General features: G+C 48.1%; 1 pseudogene; it reads right to left on the bottom strand.

Moving 5' to 3' along the window:
• Nucleotides 1–1,494: 1,494 nt before the first annotated feature.
• LOC139393075 (parathyroid hormone-related protein-like) overlaps nt 1,495–16,570 on the bottom strand; it is a 15,537-nt pseudogene continuing 461 nt past the window's right edge.

Genomic DNA, 16,570 nt, shown 5'->3' with positions numbered 1-16,570 from the left:
ACAGTGGTTGTCTTCACTCATAGACAGCTTGCCAGCATATGGACTCCAGGGATGACATCTCTGTCAATAGTCAAAGCCAAAGGAGGCCATTTACTCAGGCATGCCATGAGAGGAGGGAGGCCCGATGGGTTCTGGCTGGGTCAATGGGGTTGTGCTCTCTTTATGAGGCCATCGTGATCATTGCTGCTGTACTTTAATAGTTTTTACAGGAATCAAGTCAAGACACTGCTGTCTGTCTGCTGTCTGGTACCCAGAAATCCCTGCAACATTGACCACTCTGTGGGAGAAGAATCTTATTCCCTGTATAGTGCTCTGCTTTTGACCAGTGAATAATGGTGAAGTGGTGTATGGTGGACAGTAACAGAGGAGAGGAGGTGGACAGTAACAGAGGAGAGGAGGTGGACAGTAACAGAGGAGAGGAGGTGGACAGTAATCAGTCTGTCCCTAGAGGAGGTGGACAGTAACAGAGGAGAGGAGGTGGACAGTAACAGAGGAGAGGAGGTGGACAGTAACAGAGGAGAGGAGGTGGACAGTAACAGAGGAGAGGAGGTGGACAGTAACAGAGGAGAGGAGGTGGACAGTAACAGAGGAGAGGAGGTGGACAGTAACAGAGGAGAGGAGGTGCAGGACAGTAATCAGTCTGTCCTTAGAGGAGGTGCTGGACAGTAATCAGTCTGTCCCTGGAGGAGGTGCTGGACAGTAATCAGTTTGTCCCATCATTTTGGTTCACATAGGATGTAACTGTACATCTAACATGGTGATCAACGTTGACACTATGTTACATGAGTTTTATGGAAATGTGAAATACACATTTGGACTCTTGTGTTTGGCTTGCTCATATGACATATTTATTCTAATCCTCAATGTCTCATCTTTCAAAATCCATCGAGTTCTCTACACTTACAGCATTTCCCCACTCAGACAACAAAACGTACAAAAGTGAACCAATCAGCAGGAGGGATGAGGGCAACTTGAAGTTCAGAACAGCTGTCAATCAATTCCCCCATACCGCGCTGTGAAGCACAGGGCCACGGAGTGAGGGTGGACCCTAATCAGGGATGTTGTTGTGATTGATTTCAGGGAATTATAGCTTCACTAATAATAAGATAGTTATTGATCGATCGATTGATTGATGATTATTATGGAACTCCACAGCCAGTGTGAGATGGTGAGGTGAGGGATATCAGCAGGACAAGACAAAACACACCGTTTATACAACCAGACAGGACAACAGTCAGTTCATACAACCAGACAGGACGACAGTCAGTTCATACAACCAGACAGGACGACAGTCAGTTCATACAACCAGACAGGATGACAGTCAGTTCATACAACCAGACAGGACGACAGTCAGTTCATACAACCAGACGGGATGACAGTCAGTTCATACAACCAGACAGGACGACAGTCAGTTCATACAACCAGACAGGACGACAGTCAGTTCATACAACCAGACAGGATATCAGTCAGACACATAGCAAGGACACATCACACTCAGGGGAGATACTGTTTAATCCATTCAATATAGGGTAGTCTCTCAGTGCAAGGGCCAAACAACGATATGAAGTTGTTGCTTTGTGTTCAGGTTATGTACAGGCCGAGTGAACTTTGACCTTAGGACAGCATTCAGAAGCATAACAGGAGAAAGACAAGGTGGTTCCCAGTGGACCAACTGACGGAGGGGGGAGTTGAAGCACAATGTACAGAGGTCAGGGGTCAGGGGTTGAGGACAGCTGCGTGGGTCGTCCTGGGTCGTGTTCGTTAGGTATCGAACTGAAGAGAACCATCTGGAACGGGGAGGGGACTAGCTGGACTTTAGTCCAATTAGAAATGCTAATTTCTTGGATTTCCTATTTTGTAAAACATTTTAAAACATTTTCCATAGTGTGCCTATTGAACACGCCCCTGGTCAACAACCAACTAGATTAGACGTCTGTGGGCCAGTCAGAGCGGACAGACGAGTCATGTGATCACAATAGAACCGTGCAGAGAAGGAGCCTAGATAACACGGAGGAATGACCAACACTGTTTTCTTCATTTCAATCAACCACAAAAAGTCAATTAACAAAATTACTTGTGTATATATATATATATATATATATATATATATATATATATATATATTTATAAATCTAAAAGTGCATTATGGTACAAAAATATAGAAGGTCAGCAGCACCTCGATACATTTACAAAATAAATACACGATTCAAACAAAAATAAATTACAGCAAAATGTGACATGAATAATAATCGGCATAGTCCTAACAAAACAAACCAGAACAGGAAGGATTTCACAATTATTAAATTATGTCGCTCCGCAGAGCCGAGCGTCTGTAATTTTTATTGTCTTCGTCATTATCACTAGTCTGGTGCGTTTACAATATTTACAGTAAATAAATATGTCCTTATTTTACTTTCCGACCAATCACTATCACAGAACCCTGCAACAGGAGTGTCTGGGTGTTCATCTGAATGTCCTCAGGGTTTCTGAAACACAAGAGAGAAAGACGTCAGTTCACTGTAAAGTAGACATTCACTGACATTCACTCAGCAATCTATCACCCAGAAACAACAACAACAACAACAACAACAACACCATCAGGTGTTTGTTTACCTTAGTCAGAGTGTGACAGTGTTCTAGTGCAGCGCCCCCCTCAGGCCGAAGAAGGGCCTGAGCGCCACTCCAGGTGGTACCCATTCCCAGGCTCCTCCCCTTCCTGCGCCCAGCCCAGTGAGCGCGCCCGCCTCTTCCTCTTCTCCCCCCCCTCCCCCCTCCTCTCCCCCCCTCCCCTCTCCCCCTCCCTCCTCTTCCCATTCCTCCCTTTCTTTTTCTTCCCTTCCTTGGCCCTCCGCACCCCGTCTTTGTCTTTGTATGTTGGGGACTTGTTGGTCTCCTGCGGCAGGTTGGTTCCCTCCTCCTCCATATGGAAGTTAAGGGGAAGGTTTTTGGTGCCCCCTGGAGGTTTGGGGTGGGGGTGCAGGGTACCCCCAGTGGTGCCCAATCCCAGGCTGACCCCTACCCCGGCACCCGGTAGTCCCAGCCCCAGTCCGCTGCTGACCACCGGGCGGGCGGGCAGCTCCCTGATCTCAGCCGTATGGACCTCCTCCAGCAGCTCTTGGAGCCACATGCGACGCTTGAAATCCTGCAGCGTCCGGCCCTTATCGTGCATCAGCTGGGCGTGGGTCACCGAGCGCTTCCTAGGAGAGGAGAGAGAGAGAGAGCAGGAGGAGGACGGTTAGAATTGGGACATTAAACTTAGATCACAGAAGATTGAGAAACACAGACATTAGACTTTTTCAGTTTTGTTTTCCCACACGTGTGCTCTCAGGTTTCCAATAGATGTCTCTGACCATGAGAACGACACTGTAAAGAGGCTACAGACAAACTGTTCCCTGTAAACAGCATGTTAGTAGCCTGGAATTACAACTAAAACCTTCTGTGAAATGTGTAATCACTGTGACTGATACACTAGCCAGAGAAATATCTTCGACGTTGGCATTGGCTCTCATTCAGTCCACAGTGTTCTTGTCATGCTGAATGTCACAGCCTGGCTGTACTAAAGACCCCCACCACAACTAGAAATATCAACTGTAGTTTGACATGATGGTGACGTTGCTTTCATCTCTAAAACATTTTTTTTTTTTTTATAAATCTTAAAAGTTGTCCAGTCCTCTCATTACCTCAAACAACTGACAGGAGTGAAACCTCTCGGCTCTACTCCGGTGTACAGTTGGATAGCAACAGGGACACTCTCCAAACGTCTTGAAACAATTTACACATTTCAACACTCTGATCTTTCACAGGCCAAAGTAAAGTATAACTTTGCTGTTATTTCAAAAACGTTTACTCTTTGAGTCAGACCGAGATCCACGGCCCAGATATGGAGTACAGGAGGAATTCAACATGTCCCCACTAGGGGGTCAGTCTAAATTACCATGTCCCCACTAGGGGGTCAGTCTAAATGAACAACATGTCCCCACTAGGGGGTCAGTCTAAATGAACAACATGTCCCCACTAGGGGGTCAGTCTAAATGAACATGTCCCCACTAGGGGGTCAGACTAAATGAACATGTCCCCACTAGGGGGTCAGTCTAAATGAACAACATGTCCCCACTAGGGGGTCAGTCTAAATGAACATGTCCCCACTAGGGGGTCAGACTAAATGAACAACATGTTCCCACTAGGGGGTCAGTCTAAATGAACATGTCCCCACTAGGGGGTCAGTCTAAATGAACATGTCCCCACTAGGGGGTCAGACTAAATGAACATGTCCCCACTAGGGGGTCAGACTAAATGAACAACATGTCCCCACTAGGGGGTCAGTCTAAATGAACATGTCCCCACTAGGGGGTCAGTCTAAATGAACATGTCCCCACTAGGGGGTCAGTCTAAATGAACATGTCCCCACTAGGGGGTCAGACTAAATGAACATGTCCCCACTAGGGGGTCAGACTAAATTAACATGTCCCCACTAGGGGGTCAGACTAAATGAACATGTCCCCACTAGGGGGTCAGACTAAATTAACATGTCCCCACTAGGGGGTCAGACTAAATTAACATGTCCCCACTAGGGGGTCAGACTAAATGAACAACATGTCCCCACTAGGGGGTCAGTCTAAATGAACAACATGTCCCCACTAGGGGGTCAGACTAAATGAACAACATGTCCCCACTAGGGGGTCAGACTAAATGAACATGTCCCCACTAGGGGGTCAGACTAAATGAACATGTCCCCACTAGGGGGTCAGACTAAATGAACAACATGTCCCCACTAGGGGGTCAGTCTAAATGAACAACATGTCCCCACTAGGGGGTCAGACTAAATGAACATGTCCCCACTAGGGGGTCAGACTAAATGAACATGTCCCCACTAGGGGGTCAGACTAAATGAACATGTCCCCACTAGGGGGTCAGACTAAATTAACATGTCAAGACTACAGAACAACACAGCCTTGATCCAGACTACAGAACAACACAGCCTTGATCCAGACTACAGAACAACACAGCCTTGATCCAGACTACAGAACAACACAGCCTTGATCCAGACTACAGAACAACACAGCCTTGACCAAGACTACAGAACAACACAGCCTTGATCCAGACTACAGAACAACACAGCCTTGACCAAGACTACAGAACAACACAGCCTAGATCCAGACTACAGAACAACACAGCCTTGATCCAGACTACAGAACAACACAGCCTAGATCCAGACTACAGAACAACACAGCCTAGAACCAGACTACAGAACAACACAGCCTTGATCCAGACTACAGAACAACACAGCCTAGATCCAGACTACAGAACAACACAGCCTTGATCCAGACTACAGAACAACACAGCCTAGATCCAGACTACAGAACAACACAGCCTAGATCCAGACTACTACCAGGTAAGGACTCTTAGTTTGTTTGTGTGCTGGTATCTGCCAACACAACACTCACTGTACAATATCTGTCAACAACTGGCAACAACATCCATGAAGCTAATCAAGACAATATATTTTGTTCCAGACCTCGTGGCAGGTAATATGTATTTGTTTGTTTGTTTGTTGACAACACAACAGTTATTGTCCAATATCAGTCAACTATTATCTGTGTATCCATGATGCTGATCTCCTTGGCCTTCAGTATGAGATGATTCATAGCAGAGAGAGGGAGAGAGCGTTTCCACTGGGACGTCAGATTAGCCTGCTTGCTGCCAAACACAAAGAGATTACTTTTCCTTTCTTTAGGAAAATCCCCCCCCCCCCCCTCGGAGAGAGCAGCATCCAGGAACTAATCCCTACTGTCACAGAGGCATCATGCTGTGTTCAAGAGCATTGGGAAACGGCAGCACACCAACAACAACAAAATGTATTTTTGTCCGCTGTTTCCCAAAGTTCTTGAACTTGGGATTTGATTTGAAGTCATTGTCATATATGGCAGAGGACGCTGTTATTAAAGAGAGAGAGAGCAGCTGTTACCCAGTCTGCATAATACTGGGTGAGAGCCCATGTTACCCAGTCTGCATCATACTGGGTGAGAGCCCATGTTACCCAGTCTGCATCATACTGGGTGTGGGTGGGTGAGGGTGTGTGAGGGTGGGAGTGGGTGGGTGAGGGTGGGTGGGTGGGTGAGGGAGGTGAGGGTGGGTGTGGGTGGGTGTGTGTGAGGGTGTGTGAGTGTGGGTGAGGGTGGGTGGGTGAGGGTGTGTGAGGGTGTGTGAGGGTGGGTGAGGGTGTGTGAGTGTGTGTGAGGATGTGTGTGAGGGTGTGACAGAGAGAAATGCATCCTGACTGCCACCTCCAGTTAAAATCAGTGTTTGACAGGTTTTTAGCAGTACACCAGGACACACTGGAAACAAACCATTAGAGTATCTATGGTTACCAACACATCAGGAGTATCTTTGGTTACCAAGACAGCTGGAGTAACTTTGGTTTACCAAGACAGCTGGAGTATCTATCGTTACCAAGACAGCTGGAGTATCTATGGTTACCAAGACAGCTGGAGTGTATTGGTTACCAAGACAGTTGGAGTATCTTTGGTTACCAAGACAGCTGGAGTAACTTGGTTACCAAGACAGCTGGAGTAACTTGGTTACCAAGACAGCTGGCGTATCTTTGGTTTACCAAGACAGCTGGAGTATCTTTGGTTACCAACACAGCTGGAGTATCTATGGTGACCAAGACAGCTGGAGTAACTTGATTACCAAGACAGCTGGAGTATCTTTGGTTTACCAAGACAGCTGGAGTATCTTTGGTTACCAAGACAGCTGGAGTAACTTGGTTACCAAGACAGCTGGAGTATCTTTGATTTACCAAGACAGCTGGAGTATATTTGGTTACCAAGACAGCTGGAGTATCTATGGTTACCAAGACAGCTGGAGTAACTTGGTTACCAAGACAGCTGGCGTATCTTTGGTTTACCAACACAGCTGGAGTATCTTTGGTTACCAACACAGCTGGAGTAACTTTGGTTACCAACACAGCTGGAGTAACTTTGGTTACCAACACAGCTGGAGTAACTTTGGTTACCAACACAGCTGGTGTATCTTTGGTTACCAAGACAGCTGGAGTAACTTTGGTTTACCAACACAGCTGGAGTAACTTTGGTTTACCAAGAGAGTGACCATAGGGGTAGTGCACTACTTTAGACCAGGGTCCATAGGGGTAGTGCACTACTTTAGACCAGGACCCATAGGGGTAGTGCACTACTTTAGACCAGGGCCCATAGTGTAGTGCACTACTTTAGACCAGGGTCCATAGGGGTAGTGCACTACTTTAGACCAGGGTCCATATGGTAGTGCACTACTTTAGACCAGGGTCCATAGGGGTAGTGCTCTCCTTTAAACCAGTTCCATTAGGGGTAGTGCACTATAGAGTTAATAGGGTGCCATTACATACCCACCTCAGCCCTGATCTAACCCTAACCCACCTCAGCCCTGATCTAACCCACCTCAGCCCTGATCTAACCTTAACCCACCTCAGCCCTGATCTAACCCACCTCAGCCCTGATCTAACCCTAACCCACCTCAGCCAGGTCAGGTATTTCCAAGCTAACCACTAGGGCCAGTTAGTGTCAGGTATGTCCAAGCTATACCCTGACCACTAGGGCCAGTTAGTGTCAGGTATGTCCAAGCTATACCCTGACCACTAGGGCCAGTTAGTGTCAGGTATGTCTAAGCTATACCCTGACCACTAGGACCAGTTAGTGTCAGGTATGTCCAAGCTGACCACTAGGGCCAGTTAGTGTCAGGTATGTCCAAGCTGACCACTAGGGCCAGTTAGTGTCAGGTATGTCCAAGCTGACCACTAGGGCCAGTTAGTGTCAGGTATGTCCAAGCTGACCACTAGGGCCAGTTAGTGTCAGGTATGTCCAAGCTGACCACTAGGGCCAGTTAGTGTCAGGTATGTCCAAGCTGACCACTAGGGCCAGTTAGTGTCAGGTATGTCCAAGCTGACCACTAGGGCCAGTTAGTGTCAGGTATGTCCAAGCTGACCACTAGGGCCAGTTAGTGTCAGGTATGTCCAAGCTGACCACTAGGGCCAGTTAGTGTCAGGTATGTCCAAGCTGACCACTAGGGCCAGTTAGTGTCAGGTATGTCCAAGCTATACCCTGACCACTAGGGCCAGTTAGTGTCAGGTATGTCCAAGCTATACCCTGACCACTAGGGCCAGTTAGTGTCAGGTATGTCCAAGCTATACCCTGACCACTAGGGCCAGTTAGTGTCAGGTATGTCCAAGCTATACCCTGACCACTAGGGCCAGTTAGTGTCAGGTATGTCCAAGCTGACCACTAGGGCCAGTTAGTGTCAGGTATGTCCAAGCTGAACACTAGGGCCAGTTAGTGTCAGGTATGTCCAAGCTGACCACTAGGGCCAGTTAGTGTCAGGTATGTCCAAGCTATACCCTGACCACTAGGGCCAGTTAGTGTCAGGTATGTCCAAGCTATACCCTGACCACTAGGGCCAGTTCCTTTTACATAACAGTAAAACCATTGAATAGTATCCATCATCACACTAAAACTGAAAACATCATGAAAAGTAATATTCTCAATTATTTTCCTTAGAAAAGATTAACATTAGATCAAGGAAAGAACTGGTCACATCATTTATTAATTTCTCCAAGTTCTTCCAAAGCCACGGAGCAGATATTTACTTGTCCCAGTGCAATAATATCCTGGTAAGAGACTACCTCCCGTACAGAGAGATGTTTGAAAGGAGCTGTGTTTATATACATACAGACCATTTCCTGTGATTCTCAGGGAGAGTGAGGCAGGGAACTGAACAGGCTTGGTCTTTGAAAAACGATCTCCCTGTTGATTTTTTTTTTTTAACCTTTAATAAAGCCCAACATCAAACACTCCCCAAGGCACAACTAGAAGAGAGGAAGGAGGGGAAGAGAGGAAGGAGGGGAAGAGAGGAAAGCATTAAGAAAAAAAAGGGGTTGGATACATCCTGATGTGGCACGATTCCAACAGAACAGACCTTTTCTTGGCCTACCTGATGATAATTGTTTCTCTGTGCGGGGTAAAGGGGGGAAAAAGGGGAGGCAGAGGGAACGAGAGAACGAAATAGTACACTGTGTTTACTCCTACCCACTAGGCATGTCATTTCTCTGCTCGGTCTGATTGAAGCTCTATCCAAACCTTGGCAGACCGTTTGCTAAAGCTTTAATTTGGCTCCTGATGCTTGGTGGCCCAGGTCCAACACTATCGCTAGGGTGAGTCCTGACTCCTGATGCTTGGTGGCCCAGGCCCAACACTATCGTTAAGGTGAGTCCTGACTCCTAAAGCTTGGTGGCCCAGGCCCAACACTATCGTTAGGGTGAGTCCTGACTCCTGAGACTTGGTGGCTGGGTTCCAATACATTTGATTGACTCAGTGTTTGTCCTATTTTGAAGCTGTCAACACTGTGTTTGATGTTAGCTGAGATCATACGTGGTCTGGAGGGGTTAGATAGTGTGGTGGGATACAGTAACTCCATTGTTGAGGACTCAACTCTCCTTCTGGTACATCACACAATGATAACTTAATAAAATGCTAATTTTCTGGGACAGCACAGGGTTATGCTCGAGAAACAGACAAAAAAAAGGCTTTCACCTTTTGTATTGTTACAAACAAATGTGATTTTATCATGTTTAAAAAAAAATCGCAATCTTTCATTTAATTGGATGCTCCCTTACAATCCAACTCAGTTCAGATCACTGCTGACTCTTTCGTCCAGACTGTAACTACCAGACCCCACAGCTCTGTCTCCTAACAGTAAGGACCTACCAGACCCCACAGCTCTGTCTCCTAACAGTAATGACCTACCAGACCCCACAGCTCTGTCTCCTAACAGTAAGGACCTACCAGACCCCACAGCTCTGTCTCCTAACAGTAAGGACCTACCAGACCCCACAGCTCTGTCTCCTAACAGTAAGGACCTACCAGACCCCACAGCTCTGTCTCCTAACAGTAAGGACCTACCAGACCCCACAGCTCTGTCTCCTAACAGTAAGGACCTACCAGACCCCACAGCTCTATCTCCTAACAGTAAGGACCTACCAGACCCCACAGCTCTGTCTCCTAACAGTAATGACCTACCAGACCCCACAGCTCTGTCTCCTAACAGTAAGGACCTACCAGACCCCACAGCTCTATCTCCTAACAGTAAGGACCTACCAGACCCCAAAGCTCTGTCTCCTAACAGTAAGGACCTACCAGACCCCACAGCTCTGTCTCCTAACAGTAAGGACCTACCAGACCCCACAGCTCTGTCTCCTAACAGTAAGGACCTACCAGACCCCACAGCTCTGTCTCCTAACAGTAAGGACCTACCAGACCCCACAGCTCTGTCTCCTAACAGTAAGGACCTACCAGACCCCACAGTTCTGTCTCCTAACAGTAAGGACCTACCAGACCCCACAGCTCTGTCTCCTAACAGTAAAGACCTACCAGACTCTACAGACTCATCAGGACTAACCCCCTCCTGGGTCCTACTCTACAGACTCATCAGGACTAACCCCCTCCTGGGTCCTACTCTACAGACTCTTCAGGACTAACCCCCTCCTGGGTCCTACTCTACAGACTCTTCAGGACTAACCCCCTCCTGGGTCCTACTCTACAGACTCATCAGGACTAACCCCCTCCTGGGTCCTACTCTACAGACTCATCAGGACTAACCCCCTCCTGGGTCCTACTCTACAGACTCATCAGTACTAACCCCCTCCTGGGTCCTACTCTACAGACTCATCAGGACTAACCCCCTCCTGGGTCCTACTCTACAGACTCTTCAGGACTAACCCCCTCCTGGGTCCTACTCTACAGACTCATCAGGACTAACCCCCTCCTGGGTCCTACTCTACAGACTCTTCAGGACTAACCCCCTCCTGGGTCCTACTCTACAGACTCTTCAGGACTAACCCCCTCCTGGGTCCTACTCTACAGACTCTTCAGGACTAACCCCCTCCTGAGTCCTACTCTACAGACTCATCAGGACTAACCCCCTCCTGGGTCCTACTCTACAGACTCATCAGGACTAACCCCCTCCTGGGTCCTACTCTACAGACTCTTCAGGACTAACCCCCTCCTGGGTCCTACTCTACAGACTCATCAGGACTAACCCCCTCCTGGGTCCTACTCTACAGACTCTTCAGGACTAACCCCCTCCTGAGTCCTACTCTACAGACTCATCAGGACTAACCCCCTCCTGGGTCCTACTCTACAGACTCATCAGGACTAACCCCCTCCTGGGTCCTACTCTACAGACTCTTCAGGACTAACCCCCTCCTGGGTCCTACTCTACAGACTCTTCAGGACTAACCCCCTCCTGGGTCCTACTCTACAGACTCATCAGGACTAACCCCCTCCTGGGTCCTACTCTACAGACTCTTCAGGACTAACCCCCTCCTGGGTCCTACTCTACAGACTCTTCAGGACTAACCCCCTCCTGAGTCCTACTCTACAGACTCATCAGGACTAACCCCCTCCTGGGTCCTACTCTACAGACTCTTCAGGACTAACCCCCTCCTGGGTCCTACTCTACAGACTCTTCAGGACTAACCCCCTCCTGGGTCCTACTCTACAGACTCATCAGGACTAACCCCCTCCTGGGTCCTACTCTACAGACTCTTCAGGACTAACCCCCTCCTGGGTCCTACTCTACAGACTCTTCAGGACTAACCCCCTCCTGGGTCCTACTCTACAGACTCATCAGGACTAACCCCCTCCTGAGTCCTACTCTACAGACTCTTCAGGACTAACCCCCTCCTGGGTCCTACTCTACAGACTCATCAGGACTAACCCCCTCCTGGGTCCTACTCTACAGACTCATCAGGACTAACCCCCTCCTGGGTCCTACTCTACAGACTCTTCAGGACTAACCCCCTCCTGGGTCCTACTCTACAGACTCTTCAGGACTAACCCCCTCCTGGGTCCTACTCTACAGACTCTTCAGGACTAACCCCCTCCTGAGTCCTACTCTACAGACTCTTCAGGACTAACCCCCTCCTGGGTCCTACTCTACAGACTCTTCAGGACTAACCCCCTCCTGGGTCCTACTCTACAGACTCTTCAGGACTAACCCCCTCCTGGGTCCTACTCTACAGACGAGGGGCCCCATGAACCCGCTACTCTCTCTCTCACCGTCTGTTAGTCGCCAGGTTCAAAGCTCCTCCTGGGATGGCCCAGCAGCACCTGGTTCTAATCTCCTTTCAGACGCCCTTTTTTCCCAGGAACCAGGAACAAACCTGTCAACACTGCAGCCAAATCATTGTCAGATGTTACTGCTCACACCCCTCCCTCTGAGCAGGGATGCTACCCTGATCCACTTAGATAGACACTGGTTCCATCCTGGCACCCTAGTCCTTAAAAAGTGCAGTGGGCCCTGGTCAAAAGTAGTGTACTATATAGGGGGTATTCGGGTGTCATTCCAGACCAGCCATAGACTCTCTCCACATAGAGAACCTACATAGAGATCCTACATAGATATCCTACATAGAGAACCTACAGCGCCATAATATCAAGTCTCACAGATGTGTCAATGTTATGAGGCTTCACCTTTACCAGCTCTTACCCACATCCTCTCCTCTCCTCTCCTCTCCTCTCCTCTCCTCTCCTCTCCTCTCCTCTCCTCTCCTCTCCTCGCTCTCTGGCTGTCTATGGCTTCATTAAACCTTCCTCAGTCAGAGACCAGAGAGAGGGAGGACAGGACACGCAGAGAACCACTGCAGCCTGTGTCTGTCTCAGAGATATTATCTGTGTCAGAGATATTATCTCTCAGAGATGGTATCTGTGTCAGAGATATTATCTGTCTCAGAGATAGTATCTGTGTCAGAGATAGTATCTGTCTCAGAGATAGTATCTGTGTCAGAGATAGTATCTGTGTCAGAGATAGTATCTGTTTCAGAGATAGTATCTGTTTCAGAGAAATTATCTGTGTCAGAGAAAGTATCTGTGTCAGAGATATTATCTGTCTCAGAGATATTATCTGTGTCAGAGATATTATCTGTCTCAGAGATGGTATCTGTGTCAGAGATATTATCTCTCAGAGATGGTATCTGTGTCAGAGATATTATCTCTCGCAAGATGGTATCTGTGTCAGAGATATTATCTGTCTCAGAGATGGTATCTGTGTCAGAGATATTATCTCTCAGAGATGGTATCTGTGTCAGAGATATTATCTCTCAGAGATGGTATCTGTGTCAGAGATATTATCTGTCTCAGAGATGGTATCTGTGTCAGAGATATTATCTGTCTCAGAGATGGTATCTGTGTCAGAGATATTATCTGTCTCAGAGATGGTATCTTTGTCAGAGATATTATCTGTCTCAGAGATAGTATCTGTTTCAGAGATGGTATCTGTGTCAGAGATATTATCTCTCAGAGATGGTATCTGTGTCAGAGATAGTATCTGTGTCAGAGATATTATCTGTCTCAGAGATATTATCTCTCAGAGATGGTATCTGTGTCAGAGAAATTTTCTGTGTCAGAGAAATTATCTTTCCAAGGGGAAAAGCTCTCAGAGCATGTTTTTCATTCTGGCTCTCATGGGTTTCAAAGAGCATGTCCAAAATGGCCCCCTATTCCCTTTCTAGCTACCCTATGGGCCATGGTCAGAAGTAGTACACTGCATAGGGGATAGGTTGCTGTTTGAGCCTCACTACACAGGGCTGTCGGGACTTGAAAGAGGGTTTACTCTGTTAGGCATAATACAGTCCCACCAAGAGCGCTGGGTTTAGTTTGGTCGGCCGCCTGGCCGTGCATCAGCACTATTCACCCCTCTTTATCCTGACAGACACCAGGCAGCCAGCAGGGGGCCCAGAGATACCTGAACAACTACAACAGACCGTGAGGTAGGGAGGGAGCAGCTAGCAGGGGGCCCAGCCCAGAGATACCTGAACAACTACAACAGACCGTGAGGTAGGGAGAGAGCAGCTAGCAGGGGGCCCAGAGATACCTGAACAACTACAACAGACCGTGAGGTAGGGAGAGAGCAGCTAGCAGGGGGCCCAGCCCAGAGATACCTGAACAACTACAACAGACCGTGAGGTAGGGAGAGAGCAGCTAGCAGGGGGCCCAGCCCAGAGATACCTGAACAACTACAACAGACCGTGAGGTAGGGAGGGAGCAGCTAGCAGGGGGCCCAGCCCAGAGATACCTGAACAACTACAACAGACCGTGAGGTAGGGAGAGAGCAGCTAGCAGGGGGCCCAGCCCAGAGATACCTGAATAACTACAACAGACCGTGAGGTAGGGAGAGAGCAGCTAGCGGGGGCAACTACAACAGACCGTGAGGTAGGGAGGGAGCAGCTAGCAGGGGGCCCAGCCCAGAGATACCTGAACAACTACAACAGACCGTGAGGTAGGGAGGGAGCAGCTAGCAGGGGGCCCAGCCCAGAGATACCTGAACAACTACAACAGACCGTGAGGTAGGGAGGGAGCAGCTAGCAGGGGGCCCAGCCCAGAGATACCTGAACAACTACAACAGACCGTGAGGTAGGGAGGGAGCAGCTAGCAGGGGGTCCAGCCCAGAGATACCTGAACAACTACAACAGACCGTGAGGTAGGGAGAGAGCAGCTAGCAGGGGGCCCAGCCCAGAGATACCTGAACAACTACAACAGACCGTGAGGTAGGGAGGGAGCAGCTAGCAGGGGGCCCAGCCCAGAGATACCTGAATAACTACAACAGACCGTGAGGTAGGGAGAGAGCAGCTAGCGGGGGCAACTACAACAGACCGTGAGGTAGGGAGGGAGCAGCTAGCAGGGGGCCCAGCCCAGAGATACCTGAACAACTACAACAGACCGTGAGGTAGGGAGGGATAGGTGTGAAGAGACACCAAACTAACTAACAAGCAAACAAGGACATTTCTGTTTTTAGCCGGTGGTCCAAAACCCCCTGCATGGCTAGGGGAGGAGTGGAGGGGGGACCCCCGGGGGGGAGACCGCCTAAGACGGCCCAAAGCGGCCCTAAACGAGTGCTTGGGAACTGGCGGGAGGGAAGGAGGGTGGTTGTGGGGATTTGACTCGCTTTATCACAGAGGGCTTTTTACCTCTCTCCCTCTTCCCCCCTCTCTCGCTCTCTCGCTCTCTCTCTCTTTCTCTCCCTCCCCCCTCTCTTGCTCTCTCTCTCTCTCTCTCTCTCTCCCTCCCCCCTCTCTCCCTCTCCCCCCCTCTCTCTCACTCTCTTTCCTCTCTCTCTCCCCCCCTCTCTCTACCGCTCTCTCTCTCCACCTCTCTCTCTACCGCTCTCTCCCTCCCTCTCTCTCTACCCCTCTCTCCCTCCCTCTCTCTCCCCCTCTCTCTCTACCCGTCTCCCCCCCTCTCTCTCCCTAAGTACACACACAGGTGGGTGAACTCTATCTAAACAGCTGGCGGCACGGTCCACAAATGAGCACATTTTCCAGCCTGTTAGAGGCACCACTGCCTCGCCCCCCCACCATGAGACACTACTTTAATACGGAATAAAACGAATACCAATTAAAAATACATTAAATAATATTAATAATCATTAAAATAATATTACAAATTAATAAAAAAAAATAGAAAATGAATTTAAATTAAATAAAGTTTGATCAGTAACAACAACAAGAAACTGATTTTTTTAAATATAGTTTGATTATTAGTAACAACAATATGGGGAAACTAATTTATTTGCCTCATATTCCCATTCTCTGCCTCTTTTAATATTGATAGAGGACCGTGACGAACTTGACGGATATACTTGTCAAAGTGATAAAAACTAAAACAGGAGCGTTGAAGTAAATGTGTATTATGAAATAGGAACTTACATCCTGTTGGCGAGCCCATCGATTGGCCGTCCGTAGTGAGGAACAGGGGAACACAGTAAGAACACAGTATTATGAAATAGGAACTTACATCCTGTTGGCGAGCCCATCGATTGGCCGTCCGTAGTGAGGAACAGGGGAACACAGTAAGAAGCACAGCGAAGCACCACAGCTGGACGACTCTCCTCGACCACAACATCTTGGACGAAGTCTGCTGCAAACAACAACGTACCAAATGCTGCGTTTAAAATGCGGAATAACGTCTCACATTATGAGATTATTACAAAGTATCGTTCAAAACACAACCAAACTTTACAGATAAAAATAGATTTATTTTAATTATTGAAATGTGGAATATTCATTAGCCTTTTTTTTTGTTTTGGGCAGGCGGGCAGGGGGACTTATTTTCAAGACAGATCTTTCAAAGCTATGAAATGTCCCTGTGTTTATATATTTCTATGTCTTCTACAACAACAACAACAAAAACACACGATCTGTAATTCCTGTTGAATAACTGTAAACAGACAACGCTGGTATTGATTTAAACCACAGTATATTAATAAGGGGAGAGTCCTGTCTCCACCAACTGGTCTCCACATAGTTCCTGCAGGAGAACGTTCCTGCCAGTTCTACAGACCTCAGCAGCTCTACTGAACTCAAACTAGAACCAGACCCGGCATGTCTCTATCTCAGCTAATCAACCATTCCACCAAGTCCACTTTACCACAACAACAAAAAACCCTGCTCAGTTCCACTCTGCTGGATTACATTCAACCCCCGCCAGGGGAGACGAAGACGAGAGGAGATTGGTTCTTACTTGTC

Source organism: Oncorhynchus clarkii, chromosome 33 (genome assembly GCF_045791955.1).
Source record: "Oncorhynchus clarkii lewisi isolate Uvic-CL-2024 chromosome 33, UVic_Ocla_1.0, whole genome shotgun sequence".
NCBI classification, from domain to species: Eukaryota; Metazoa; Chordata; class Actinopteri; order Salmoniformes; family Salmonidae; genus Oncorhynchus; species Oncorhynchus clarkii.
The sequence above is the reverse complement of the archived record's forward strand: the minus strand, read 5'-3'. Positions and strand labels throughout refer to the sequence as shown.